At 42.6% G+C, this 13,350-nt stretch overlaps 1 protein-coding gene across 3 annotated transcripts in view; it reads left to right on the forward strand.

Moving 5' to 3' along the window:
* The window catches only part of CARHSP1 (calcium regulated heat stable protein 1), a 63,038-nt gene that overhangs the window by 15,621 nt on the left and 34,067 nt on the right, over positions 1 to 13,350 (forward strand). Inside the window, exon 2 of one of the 3 annotated variants that reach the window (XM_083152016.1) lies at positions 11,612 to 11,666. The exons of the other annotated variants lie outside the window; for them this stretch is intronic. The gene's annotated coding sequence lies outside the window, so the exon portion shown is untranslated. The remainder of the gene's footprint in view (positions 1 to 11,611; positions 11,667 to 13,350) is intronic. 3 annotated transcript variants of the gene reach the window in all.

Below are 13,350 nucleotides of genomic sequence, written 5' to 3' on the forward strand. Positions count from 1 at the left end.
ATTAATAATGGTCAAAAACAAGTTTGTTTACAAATTAGATAAATATACTTGCACCAAAGTAATGGCAGTAAGTAATAGTCACTTTTGTAGCCTGATTTTTCATTGATCCTGAGGTAACATCTATGAGTGACTTTCACAAGTTCTCTGGATGATTGACACAGGCTTGTTTACTTCATGGTGATATGAAAGAAAAATATGATAAATGGATATTGGGATCGATGAAAATGCAAGTACTGCAATCAGTCACCGTAATAGCTTACAAAAATATATATAGATAGATAGATTGTATACAATCTTTTCGGCGGAGGCGTCGGGCGGCGAAAAGAAGCCCATAGGCTTCTATAGGGTATCGCCATCCTATAGATTGTAAGCTTGTGAGCAGGGCCCTCCTACATTTTGACTGTCTGTAAATATCCTGTTTGTTGTATCACTGTCCCCTTTGTAAAGCGCAACGGAATATGCTGCGCTATATAAAAAACTGTTAATAAGTAAATACTATATATATATATATATATATATATATATATATATATATATATATATATATATATATATATATATATATATATATATATATATATATATATATATATATATATATATATATTCAAGAGAAGGACCTGTCACTCAGGACTGACGTGAGCTGCGTTTCCGTGTGGCTTGCTCTGTTGCCATGAGTCGATGGTCTGTGTCGACACACAGACATCCATGCACAATATACCAAACGGACAAAGGCACTCAGAGGCTTGATGCAGGTGAAAAGACTGGAGGAATTTTTATTCCATTGCCTGTCTACGTTTCGGGGGTCATGCCCCCGTCGTCAGGACACGTTACTTGTGCCTTTGTGTCCTGACGACGGGGGCATGACCCCCGAAACGTAGAAAGGCAATGGAATAAAAATTCCTCCAGTTTTTTCACCTGCATCAAGCCTCTGAGTGCCTTTGTACGTTTGGTAATATATATATATATATATATATATATATATATATATATATATATATATATATATATATATATATATATATATATATATATATATATATATATATATATATATATATATATATACTGTAATAGCTATTGCATAATGTACAAAACCTGAGGCAGTAGGGTGGCCATAACTTTAGATCCTTAAGTGACAGGCCAATTTGGAGTTTGGAGGATAGGGAATCAACACACAGAAATTGGTCAAGAACACCTGAATTTTCCAGAGTAGCTGACAATGAGGTTATTCAGTATGGATCTTAAAAGAAAATCTTACTCTAATGCAGGTAGGGCAAATCTAATGCTGCCCATACACTTATGCGATCAGATGCAATATCTATCGCATCTTATTATTTTTTAAACCACTGGGAGAGAGCTCATCCAATCGGGCCGCTCAGTGTTTTAAACAGTTTTTTCAAATTCTGCCACTGACCCACTAGCGCTCCGTCACATTGCTGCTACGCTACTTCCGATGGACTCCACAAGCGATTCCTCCGTCCACCGATCGCATTTGAGTGATCGCATGTGGTTAAAAATGGTGGAGAACACTGGCGACCAGCAAGATTGATGGACACTGCCCATCAATCTCGGCCAGCGAAAGTGACGCGCATTGCTGTCACTATAGCCCCCTACAAACACACTGATGTAGGGGCATTTTCTAAGTGACTTTGCCAAATTAAGCAAAGTCGCTTAGAAAAAAATGCCTTTAATATCGGCATGTGTGTAGGCCCTATAAGAGGACTTCCTTATGTCTTGTAGGAAATTAGTGGAAATTTTACAATGTGAAAAGCGTTTATTTTGACAAAAAAAATGATGAAATGAAAATATTGAAACTATTGGGTTTAAAATTTTATATACAGCCTGATTCAGAAGTGAACGTAAATGACCAAAAATTGCTAATCAGTGATTTTCGGTAATCCGCACATTCGACTGAAGTTTAAGACCAGTATTCAATGCTCCCGATTCACCGTTTTTTCGGCGAATCGGGCTGTTTTCACTCCTTGCGGTGAATTTTTTCACTGAAAATATGATTCACCCTATTCAATGTTCACTGTTCACCAAAAGCGAACAGTGAATGCCGGCCAGTTCTCTGTTTCATGCTCACTGCAATTTTCACTGGGATTTGCCGAGAGTGTATTCAATGCTAGGATGGCGAATTGCTTTCTCCCTGATTTTTGCCATGATTCACCATTTTGCATTCGACATCTTTTTAAGGTGAACTGGAAAGTGATCTTTTAAAATAAAGTAAAGGCCCATACACACACAAAGATGTGTCAGTAACGACCCATCGTTAACTACCATCTTTCATTTTCACCCTTGAAGTGAAAATGAACGACCTCAGCATTGCAGGTGATCACTGGTGCACGACGGCTGACAAACGACCACAAACGATGCAGGACCTTTTCTATTGAAAAAACAAACAATGTAAACGACCATAGCCAAATTGACCTGCATGCATTGACGATGGCTATGGTCTTTAACGACCCACGGGTACGCGCATCGTTGGTAGTCGTCCGTCATTCACAGCATAAACAGTAGACGATGTTAAAAGATTCACCTCCTAAACGACCCTGAACGAAGTCGTTCTGGGTTGTTCAGGAGGTGATTTATAATGGGGTCGTTCATCCTCATTAAGAAGACATCGTAGTGTGTGTATTGGCCTTTAGGTTTTTTTTGTGTCAAAATCTGATTTTTTTTTTTTTTTGTGTCTGTGAAGGGGCATGCTATTTTTATTCATGTGCTTGAAGCACATTATTGTATATTTAATTTTTACTTTATTTTTTTAAACATATTTAATTTTTTTACACTTTCACCAGCAGGGGGCTGGAAGCGGCTCATTAGATATTCATATATTCACTTCACTCTGGTCCCGGCTTCTTACGTGCAGGACCAGAGGAGCGGCTCCCTACCCCTGTCCCGTGACGGCATTCCGGGGGGCAGCCTCTGCTGCCTGTGCCCTGGGAGCCCTCCCCCACAAATTCTGGGGCAGGCAGGGAGGCTTAAATCTCCCTGCCTGCCTCCGTCACCCGGCTCCCTGCGGCATTCGCCTCGGGGGTTAAAATTCGCCAGCAGCGGCTGCGAGCCCCTGCTGTATTGAATAGGGTGACGGGGAGGGCTGGCAGCGAATGCTGCAGCCCTTCGGAACCCTGCGAATGTGCAGCGAATCCTAAACAGGATTCCCTGCACATGGAGAAAAAACTAATTAAATACTCCCCTAAGTGTTTGTGCACACATGTTGTCGAGCATTTAAATTGCACAAAAATTGGAACGCTGTTTAGGGTATGGAGTCACTGCGTTATTGGGGTGCTGTTAGCATTGTGGGGGTGTGGTGTGGAATACGAAGGCATGTCTGGACCAGTTGCAGGGCAGGCCGTGGTGGCTGTGTGACGTTACACACAGATGCTGCGCCCTGAAACAAGGCCGATTTGCATCTGGTTTTGCAGCCAGGGGGCTACTGGTAAGATGTAAGGGCTTCCCTATAAAGTGAAGGGCCTTAAGGGAATTGTCCCCTGGGTTGCCGGGACCCATGTACTGCCATGTATTGAATATAGTTACACTCTTGCTATCATGTGTAGATTTTGTGTGCTGAAAAACATCTTTGTGTGTTTTTATAATGTCTTGTTAAATTTTATATTTTTGTGACAAAACATTTATATTTATTTATATTTTTATTTTCTTATTTTTTTTTAAAGGGGTGAAAAGTGGGAAGAATCTTATATGGTGTTACATCTGTCGGGGCCATTGTGATGGTATTGCCAGTACCTGTAATCCTATACAACACTATAATAATACACAAAACCTAAAAATAGTCAGAATATGTTCTAACCTGTTCTAAAATGTATGACCGTATGTTTAGCGGGCTCTATTGAAATGATGAAGATGGAATTTGCAGGCTATGCAGTCCTGTCCAGCTTAAGCTAATATTGGAAACCGAATAGAATGGGGCAGAGAAAAGCGTATTTTATTTACTCCAACTTACTATTTTACTTTGATCGAGCTGAATGTCCGTAGTCCCCATGGTCTTGGTATCTAGGTAGCAGTATTATTTTTGTTCTAATCTCTAGTGCCTGTAACACTATAAGCAATCATAGTAAAATAACACCAGGGAATGTGGCTCAGTATATCCATCTCTAGGGTCACTATTGTTCTAGACTAAACAAGTGAATAGCTTTCATTAAAAATGCATAACATGAGGTTGCAATGAATACTATACTACTTACCATTATCACATTGGAGTGGAATTTGCTCATGTGGCTTGATAAGAACAGATTATCTGTCTGAATAAAATTTAAAGATTTTGTGGTTTTGCTGCAGCACTCAGACTTCCTTCCAGCTGCCTATTTTATCTGAGCACATCACAATCATATTACATGAAAGAAGAGTAAACATAGCTTCCATAGGAATGGGGGCTTAGAGCAGGCGTGGGGAGCATCAGGCCCGGGGGCCGTATGCGGCCCTGTAGTCAGTCTGAATGGCCCTCCCACCTGCCTGCCAGTTTTGCCGGGAGTCAAGTACAGGGGTATTCTCGCGAGAGGTCGGTAGTTCTCACGAGATTCCTCTTAATCAACAGCAGCCGGAGACTGTCAGTCCTAGTCAGCGGCAGCCGCCAGAGCGTGGGACGGCTGCAGCAGGACAATTTGTAAGATACATTTTTACATATGGCCCCCGAAGGATTTTTCCCCCCATACAAATGGCCCTTGGCACAAAAAAGGTTCCCCATCACTGGCTTAGAGGTATTTATAGGGTCTTGAATGAATATATATATATATATATATATATATATATATATATATATATATATATATATATATATATATATATATATATATATATATATATATATATATATATATATATATATATATATATATAATGTGTATGTATGACAAATGGGTATCCAGATGATAGGTGGACTGTCCTGAAAGAGAGACAATAGTTTGACATTGGCACATGGTCGACATGTGTTTTTCATGATTTTTTATTTTTACTTTTTCATACTAACGTCCATGTGGACTCCGATTGGGAACTTTAAAGTGTGCCCAGGGCAGCTAGGCACCTGGCCCAAAGCATCGCGAGCAAAGTGATGTGAGTGTTCAAATATTCTCTGTACAGCGCTGTGGAATATGTGCGCGCTATATAAGAAACTGTTAATAATAATAATAAGTGCTACATTAATTGGGGGTCCACATGCTCAGTGGTGGACATTGATACCGACGACCCCCATAGAGGCAGAATAGAACAGGTGGTGAGCACAGCGAGCCACTGTGCCCGCAAGGGGCTTTGTTGCGCTGCTGGAGTCTGGGCAGTCGGGATCCCTACATCGGGCTAATGACTGTCGGGATCCCCACTGTCAGGGTCCTATACCATTGCTAGGCTGCACGGACACTAGACCTATATATAGATGATACCACACTCAGGCCCTGATTCTGGTTGACTGACAGAGCAGTTAAAAACCGCTGCTTTGAGAGTCAACCAGAATCAGGGCCTGAGTGTAGTGTGTATCTATCTATATCGATAGATAGATATATAGATAGATATATATACAGTAGATATATATATATCTATCCAACTAATGCCACCCCCACCCCCAGCTGGTCTCCGAATGTCCCCGTAGGCATAAACATCCATTCGCAGCCTTGCGTAGGTGCCCAAAATCAATTGATGGCCACCGACCATGGAATTCTGAAGCGCTCACTAATCTAAGTCACTCTCACTTGGAGAATAGGGCAGGCAGCTGACATCCAGTGACTGAAGGCAGGAAGCCACCATTGTTCGCATGGGGATGCCCAGCGTTTTCCTGGGTGCACCCAACATTTTCATGGGCAGGTCCAGGAAATGCTGATGGCCCCCTGCGCACCACGTAACCCCCCTGCTGCGAGCGCCTTGGAGATTATGCAAGTCTCTGAGGACGCGATCTTCAACATCTGACACTGTTGTGAATTTGAAATGTTGTGTACCGACCAGAATGAGGGCCTCAGTGCTGCTGATTTTTAAATCGGTCATTGATTTCACTGCAGTAAAGTTACAATTGTTGCTAAATGACCAGGGAAAGTTTCTTTCTAGTACAATTGTATCATCCCGACTCAGCCTCTGTCAGGGTGAGCGGAGTAATATATTATAGTAAAATATAGTTACTATATCCGTTATATCGGAGTTAGACATCAGTATGCACGTTGTCCAACCATATCCAATGCAGGGGGATCTAAAGTTCAGGTTATATTTTAAACCAGATATTATTTGAGAGGACACATTAGGAGGTGGTGTTTATTGTGCAGTATCAATGATATGTATGTATACGTTATAAGTCATTAACAGGTACATATGAGTGAGTTTTATTGATAGAACCGTGTGTGAAGAACGTCAGATAGTGATTAAAGTAAATCAATCCTGCCCACTGTGTATAAAGCGGACACTGCAGGTGGATAGATGCCCTATGTCACAAGTTCCGCTAAGCACAACGGTGCCAATGTTGCAGTAACACAATTAATTGATATGTGACACAGGTGAGTAAATCAGTTCACCTCAGGGGATGCAGTTGATTTGCCGGCGGTCGGAATCCCAACACTGGAATCCCGACCGCCGAAATCCCGAAACTTTCTCCCTCCGTGGGTGTCCACGACACCCATAGAGGGAGAATAAAATAGCGTGCCGAGCGTGGCGAGCGCAGCGAGCCCGCAAGGGGGGGCGATCCATGTCCCCCCCTTGTCGGGATTTTGGCGGTCGGGATTCCAGTGTCGGGATTCCGACCGCCGGGATCCCGACCGCCGGGAAATCGTATCGGATCCCACCTCAGGTCTGGCTGCCACACGTCTCTGCTGTGTGCAGGAGACAAGGTAGAGGCGCACTAGAGTGGGGAGAATAACACAATCCAAACTTCACATAATACAATAATACTGGAAGCGCTCACACATGTGGAGCAAGTCGGTACGCACTTTGCAGTTAAGCTTCATCAGGGCCCTGATTTTTATATTAATTATCAATAAAAAAAATTTTTTTTTTAAATACCATTGTTTAGTGCACCACCCATAGACATTCTTTCCTCTTGTGTTGTTCTGTTTTATTACTGTCCAGTGGTAGCACACATCAGCTCTATGATATATTTATCAATGACCAAAAAAATAAAAAAAGTTTATGCTACGTAATTTTTACCTGTGTGACTGACAAATCCAATCTGTCTACTCCTGTTTCCAGATGTTGCATTTGCACAATGGTTAGGGCTGTTGTAAATATCAACTAATGATAAATGTCCTATTTATTAACCATTTCTTATAAAGAACAGCATATTCCTTTGCACTTTATACTCAAGTGCTTTGAACAAAATATTGGTGCAATTATGGGCAGCTTGCATTCAAATTTACTTTATCGTGGTACAGTAGTCCCAATGGCATCACTGTGGGGGGGCAGCCACTACGGAGTGTCACCTTCCAAGGGTTGATGCCAAAATGCATAGCTCCACCTACATGCATCCTTTGGCTCTTGTAACCGTGCAGCCACGGCAGTGCCTGGGGGCAGCCGGCTCTGCAGAAGGGAGACCAGCGCTGGATCGGTGAGTATGTGGGTGTAAAAGTGAGATGTGTGTGTGTGTGTGTGTATGTAATAAAGTTTTACTTTTCTGTGTGTGTGTTTTTCTTTTAACATTCTTTTTACAGGTGGACTACTGGGACGCCGGTGACAGCCCCGGGCTTCAGCCCTGGACGGGTGAAGCCTGGGGGGGGGGACCCCTTTATTGGGGGGGTCCCCACTCCTCCAGGTACCCCGTCCAAGGCTGACCAGCCACGGTGCTCATGGTACGGCCGGGGGACCTTATGTAAAAAGTGTCCCCCGGCTGTGGCATGACACTGGGGGCTGTTGGAGCCCGGTGCTTGTTTAAAAATACGGGGGGGGACCCCCAGATTTTTTGTCCCCCGTATTTTTGGAACCAGGACCGGTCCAAGAGTCCGGGGCTGGTTTCAGAAATACGGGGGTCCCCTACGCTTTTTGTCCCCCGTATTTTTGGAACCAGGTCCGGCTCAGTGAGCCCGGGACTGGTTATGCTCAGGAGGGGGGACCCCACGCAATTTTTTTCTTAAAAAAAAAAAATAAAACACATTTTTTACCACAGAACCATGCACAGATCTCAATGATCTGTGCAGGGTTCTGGCCAACTCGCATATCAGAACCTGGTCTGATTTTTTTTTGCCGAATTTAAGACACATTTCCCAAATTCGCATCTCATTAAATATGCGATTTGTATACTTTTCAATGGGAAAACATCTGGATGCGAGTTCCGGAGCGAGTTAAAATCGCACTTTGTAAAAGTGCGATTTCGCGGCAAAATCAGCGAAAATGGGATTTCGGCCGTTTTTTGCGCAAATTTCGCCACAAAACACAAATCTCATCCCATAGAATGTCACCCCACATCTCCTGACTAGGTGCATATACTTTTTTCCTGGTGTCACAGTGGCGTATATATGTTTTTTGGTGCAGAATGCCTCCAATTGTACAGGAGCCCCTTAGCTTCTAACAATTGGGCTGATGGGATTCTTATTATAGGGAACAGGATATTCTTTCCTATGTATTTCAGTTGGAAGTTTCCTGGTTATATGATTTATGGTTCACAAATGAACAAAGTCCACTTGCATTCTTAATCACTGGATGTGAGAGACGTTGCCAGGGTGTGATTTACATCTGTTCAATCAGTGACTACCTGATCGATCTTTATCTAGTAATGTATGGTATTTTGTCATTTTATGACTATAATAGACAGATATAATATTATTATTATTATTATTATTAACCATTGGGGTTTGTAATCCCAGCAGACCATATTATAAGTGAAAAATAATGGTCCAGTTGATATATATATATGTATGTGTGTGTGTGTGTGTCCAGCAGTGGGATGTCACTCACAGTATTTCAAACAATGATAGAGACTGTTTAAAGTAGCCCAAGTCTCTGTTTCATTGTTTGAAATACTGTGAGTGACATCCCACTGCTGGACATTATATATGGTTTCTTGGGTGGGCACCAGGGGCAGCCGCTGTAGAAAAGTGGAGTGCCATCTATCTATTATTATTGTATTGTTTGTATATGTACTACTGTAGTTTATATGCTGTACTACTGTAGTTTATATGCTAACTATTAGCATTCTAAATGTTTTGTGCAGTGTGTGTTGGTAGGTTCCTGCACAGGGTTGGCTGGTTTAAACCAAACATTTTAGGTTTTTGCACACCTCAAGGCGCTTTACAGACATTAAAAACAATGCACATAATACAGAGGATGTTGGTGGTACAGTAACCGACAAGTCACAGACAAAAGAAACCCTTGAGCACACAGTAAGCGTAATTCAGGAGTGGTGCAGCATTTTGGATAATAACTTCCATGGGTTGTGTACTCCACCTTGGTACCAGGTGAGGCAGCCATTTTAGGCGCTCTGCATAGGATTACCCTGGGTGAAATAGATTACCCCCTAAAAGAAATTACCCAAAGTGGGTGATTTCAGTGTATACTCGGGTCCATGTATTTTTCATCCCATCCATAAGTGCAGCAGATGAGGCAGCCATGGTTGGGCCAATATGAAGGTTACACTGTAGGAGGCGAGCTATACAAGGGCCAAATGCATATACTGGAAAGCAAATACTTGTGTAGTAGTATGATAAACCCTGCACAGAAACATCCATGTGACCCACATCCTGCCCGCAGAGAAACCATCTGGGTGCACTGCATAGGTCAGCACTGGCAGGATTAGCAATCTGTGGAGGTACACATTACAGGAATAGCACATGGTGGGGTTGTTTTAGTATGGTGTGACTACAGTGCCTATTGTAAGGGAATCCCTGGCATTATTCCACATTCTTGTTGCTTGTGGTCATCATCTAAGTAAGCTGAACCAATGCAGTAAATCACACACACAACCAAGATATAAGAAGGCGAATCAGGTAAGATAGGTGCTAAATCTGCCAAGCATCAAGCCTCTCCCCCAAATTTTACATAGGAGAGGGAAAAAAACACAGTTCACTCACAATCTTAAAGAGTAAACAACACCAACACATTAAACAGGCAATACACAGAGAAACACCATGTTTCCCTCAATTCAAAACCCTGTGATCTATCCAGTGATGCTTAACTCCATTTTTTTTGTTTGTGCGTTTCTCTGAAAAGTACTTTTGCATGTTTTAATTATGTTTAGTCTAAAATTGGTTCAACATGGTTGATCAAGATTTCTAATACATAGCAATGTTTCTCAGTATTATAACAAACAGGATTACTTGTTTATTCCGTTATTTATTATTTATTTATTTGCAGTCTCTTATATAGCGCAGCAGATTCTGTTGTGCTTTACAATAGTAGACAGTGATAAAACTAACTGGGTAACAACAGACAGACTTGGCGGTAGGAGAGCCCTGCTGCAAGCTTACAATCTATAAGTTAATATGAAAAGTTAATGGGGGAAAAAAATGGGTTGAAACCCAAAAAAGCGGCCTGGGGAAGCTTCCCTATAGTTTGAACATATAGTACAGAAAAAATCAAGAAAATCTTTGTGGGGCAACTTAACATTAACTGGTACACATGAAATGGCATCACAATAAAAGAAACCCATAACCCTAGTGCTCTGATAAAAGCAGACTATGGTGTGATGCGGTAATAGGCTGTAATGATACATGCAGAGCATCCAATCTGACGTTGTGAGCAGAATTCATCAAACAAATTGGCTGGATTTTAGTGTACACACTATATAATGGACATTGCGCTCCTTCGTGGATCGCAACGTTGTCATTATTGTACAGTGTACACACGGTGTTAATGATAAAAGTATCAATATTTAAATATTGAGGGGGGGGGGGCTGTTATAATATTAGCTGTTTCATACAGTGGTCCATGGTTGCAGTACTTGCCTGCTAGGGGTATATATAAATAAGCGGTGTGCAGAACCAATAAGATTGGTAGCATGAATTAACATGATCATTAGCCAGGGCAAATCCTGAAGATCCTGTGCTGTGAAGGCCAGCACGGGAAATAACAACAGTGCAGGCAGGCAGGAGAGGCGGTGTATTGATCCACACTAGGAGTAGATCAGGAGAGGGTGTAAAGGGCTGTCAGTTGTAATACATTGTATAGGTATGACATAGTGCCCATTTGGGAGCAGGGGAGATGACAGGTGTGTCCTATGTCTTGTAAGTGATGCCCTGGCGATATAGGTAGTCATAGCTGTGTATTTATGGACTGCTTTGGTGGCCATGGGCTAAGAAAGAAAAGCGTGTCAATCCTGCAGCATATTGTGCGATCTAAAGTTTTTTATTCCCACTGGGGGTGTGTAGCTAGCCCAATGACTCACTGAAGAGTAGCCCTGGAGCCTGCATCAGAGGTATAGCAGGATAGAACCAGCATGGGATCAGAATGAAGCCACATCACAATAAATGTGTGGTGTGCACGGGATGGTCACCACTAGACAAGAGCAGTAAGGGGGAAGGATAAGTATTATATATGGAATATGAGTTAGGGTGGGACTTAAAGGAATACTCCAAAATTAACGTTTTTGTTTAGGTCATGTGGGGTGACTGTCTAGTCTAAAAGTCCATCAACTTTCTTTCTTCAGTAATTCTGTAGTTACATCACCGCCTCTTATGCCAAACTTATCTTGTTCCAGGCCAATTCAGATCCCAGGGTGATCCTCCGTGAGATTTGAGTGTCTAGAAACTGACGTAAGTTGTTTGATGATATCACTGGTGGAATTACTTATGTTGCCGCAATGTTCCAGCACTCTATTTTAATGAGCAAGTCCTAATCCCCACGTACCTTGGACCACAGGGACACACAAGGCGATAAATTACGCTCTTTGAGTTAGAGTTTATATAGTGATCTACTTGGATGGGGTGTCCATACTTGTCTAGGATCTTGGTCTTTGTATCGATATATCCATAGGCTTTGCAAATGCTGCAGGGAATAGTGCCTGTTGTTCTCAGTTTCTGTTTGCCTTACCTGCTGAAGTGACAAGCAACAAGTTTGTCCCATAGGTTCAGTGATCTTCACCAGCTGAACGTTGCTCTACCTGAGTGCTTTTCTAAGACTCTCATCCTGTAGGGCAGGCCTGGCTCTCCAGATGTTGAGAAACTACAATTCCCAGCATGCCTTGTCAAAGCTTTAGCATGCTCTTCTAGCAAAACTGTGGCAAGGCATACTGGGACTTGTAGTTTCTCAACATCTGGAGAGCCACAGGTTGGCCACGCCTGCTGTAGGGAAACATAAAGTTAACCCTTTTAGGTAAATCCAACAAAATCCCTGATCAGTGATAATCTAATCACCACAGAAATCTGAAAATGAGAAGTAGCCCTTCCGTACGAAGACCCTACCTTATCCCCAAAATCATTGCAGATAGTCCTATAACTTGAAAGAACTTTAATTGATGTGGATGTGTCTACATACATCTATAGTGTTCCTTCTAGGAACTTCGGCGGGCAGGGCGCCGCTTCAAAGAGGGCAGCGTGAAGGGGGCGGACCGGGCCCGCCAACGTCACTATTTTGGGCGTGCCCAGGCTGCGCAGTGTCAAAAAGGGGCGGGCCCGTATGCCACCGTCAAGAAAAGGGGCGGGCCTGGCCGCCACGAATGCTTTGCACTGCCAGGGAAGCGCCGGGCATCGCTATCTACAGCGGTGCTGGGCTTTCCCAATCTCACCTGCAGGGAGGAAGGCAGGCTGTTTTAGTGTAGCGCTGCCGGAGAGGCAGGGCGCATTTTGCCCTTTAAAAATCGTGCAGGGCGCAGCGCCCCGCTAAAACAGCCTAGCGGAAACACAAATCTAGTCACCTTGCATGTCCAACAACCCTGCATATGATGATACACGGTACAATTGTTGGGTGCGATGAGATGCGCACTCCTGCACACATCTCATCGTACAGCTAAAAAGTATGTGCTGGACATACTTTTTTTTTTTTTACTAGATTGCATCTCCTTGCATTGCAAAACTGATGCGATGCCATGCAGTTCAAATTTTATACAATAATTTTACAGTGTGTTGGTGCCCATAAACATTGCGATTGTAGTGTGCTATGCCTTTTGTACTTTCAATGGTTGTGTGCTCGATTTTGCCATGCAATGTGTAATTTGTACTGTGCGATACGATTTGAACTTTTTTTTTTTATATATATATATAGTATAGTCACCTAATATAGGGATCTAGTACATAAAGTACTTGCTGCACATACTTTTTGTACTATACAATATTGTACTGCGGGGACGCGCATCGCAGCCACAACATAAACACAGTGTGATTAGAACTGCATGCGATGCGTTTTGAACTAAAATGTTCAAAACGCATGCGATAATCGCAACGTGTATGGGCACCATATGGCTCACATTTTCAGGTGAAGTATTTTGAGACCAGCAAACCA

The sequence above is a fragment of the Crinia signifera genome, chromosome 7 (assembly GCF_055691185.1).
Source record: "Crinia signifera chromosome 7, ASM5569118v1, whole genome shotgun sequence".
NCBI classification, from domain to species: Eukaryota; Metazoa; Chordata; class Amphibia; order Anura; family Myobatrachidae; genus Crinia; species Crinia signifera.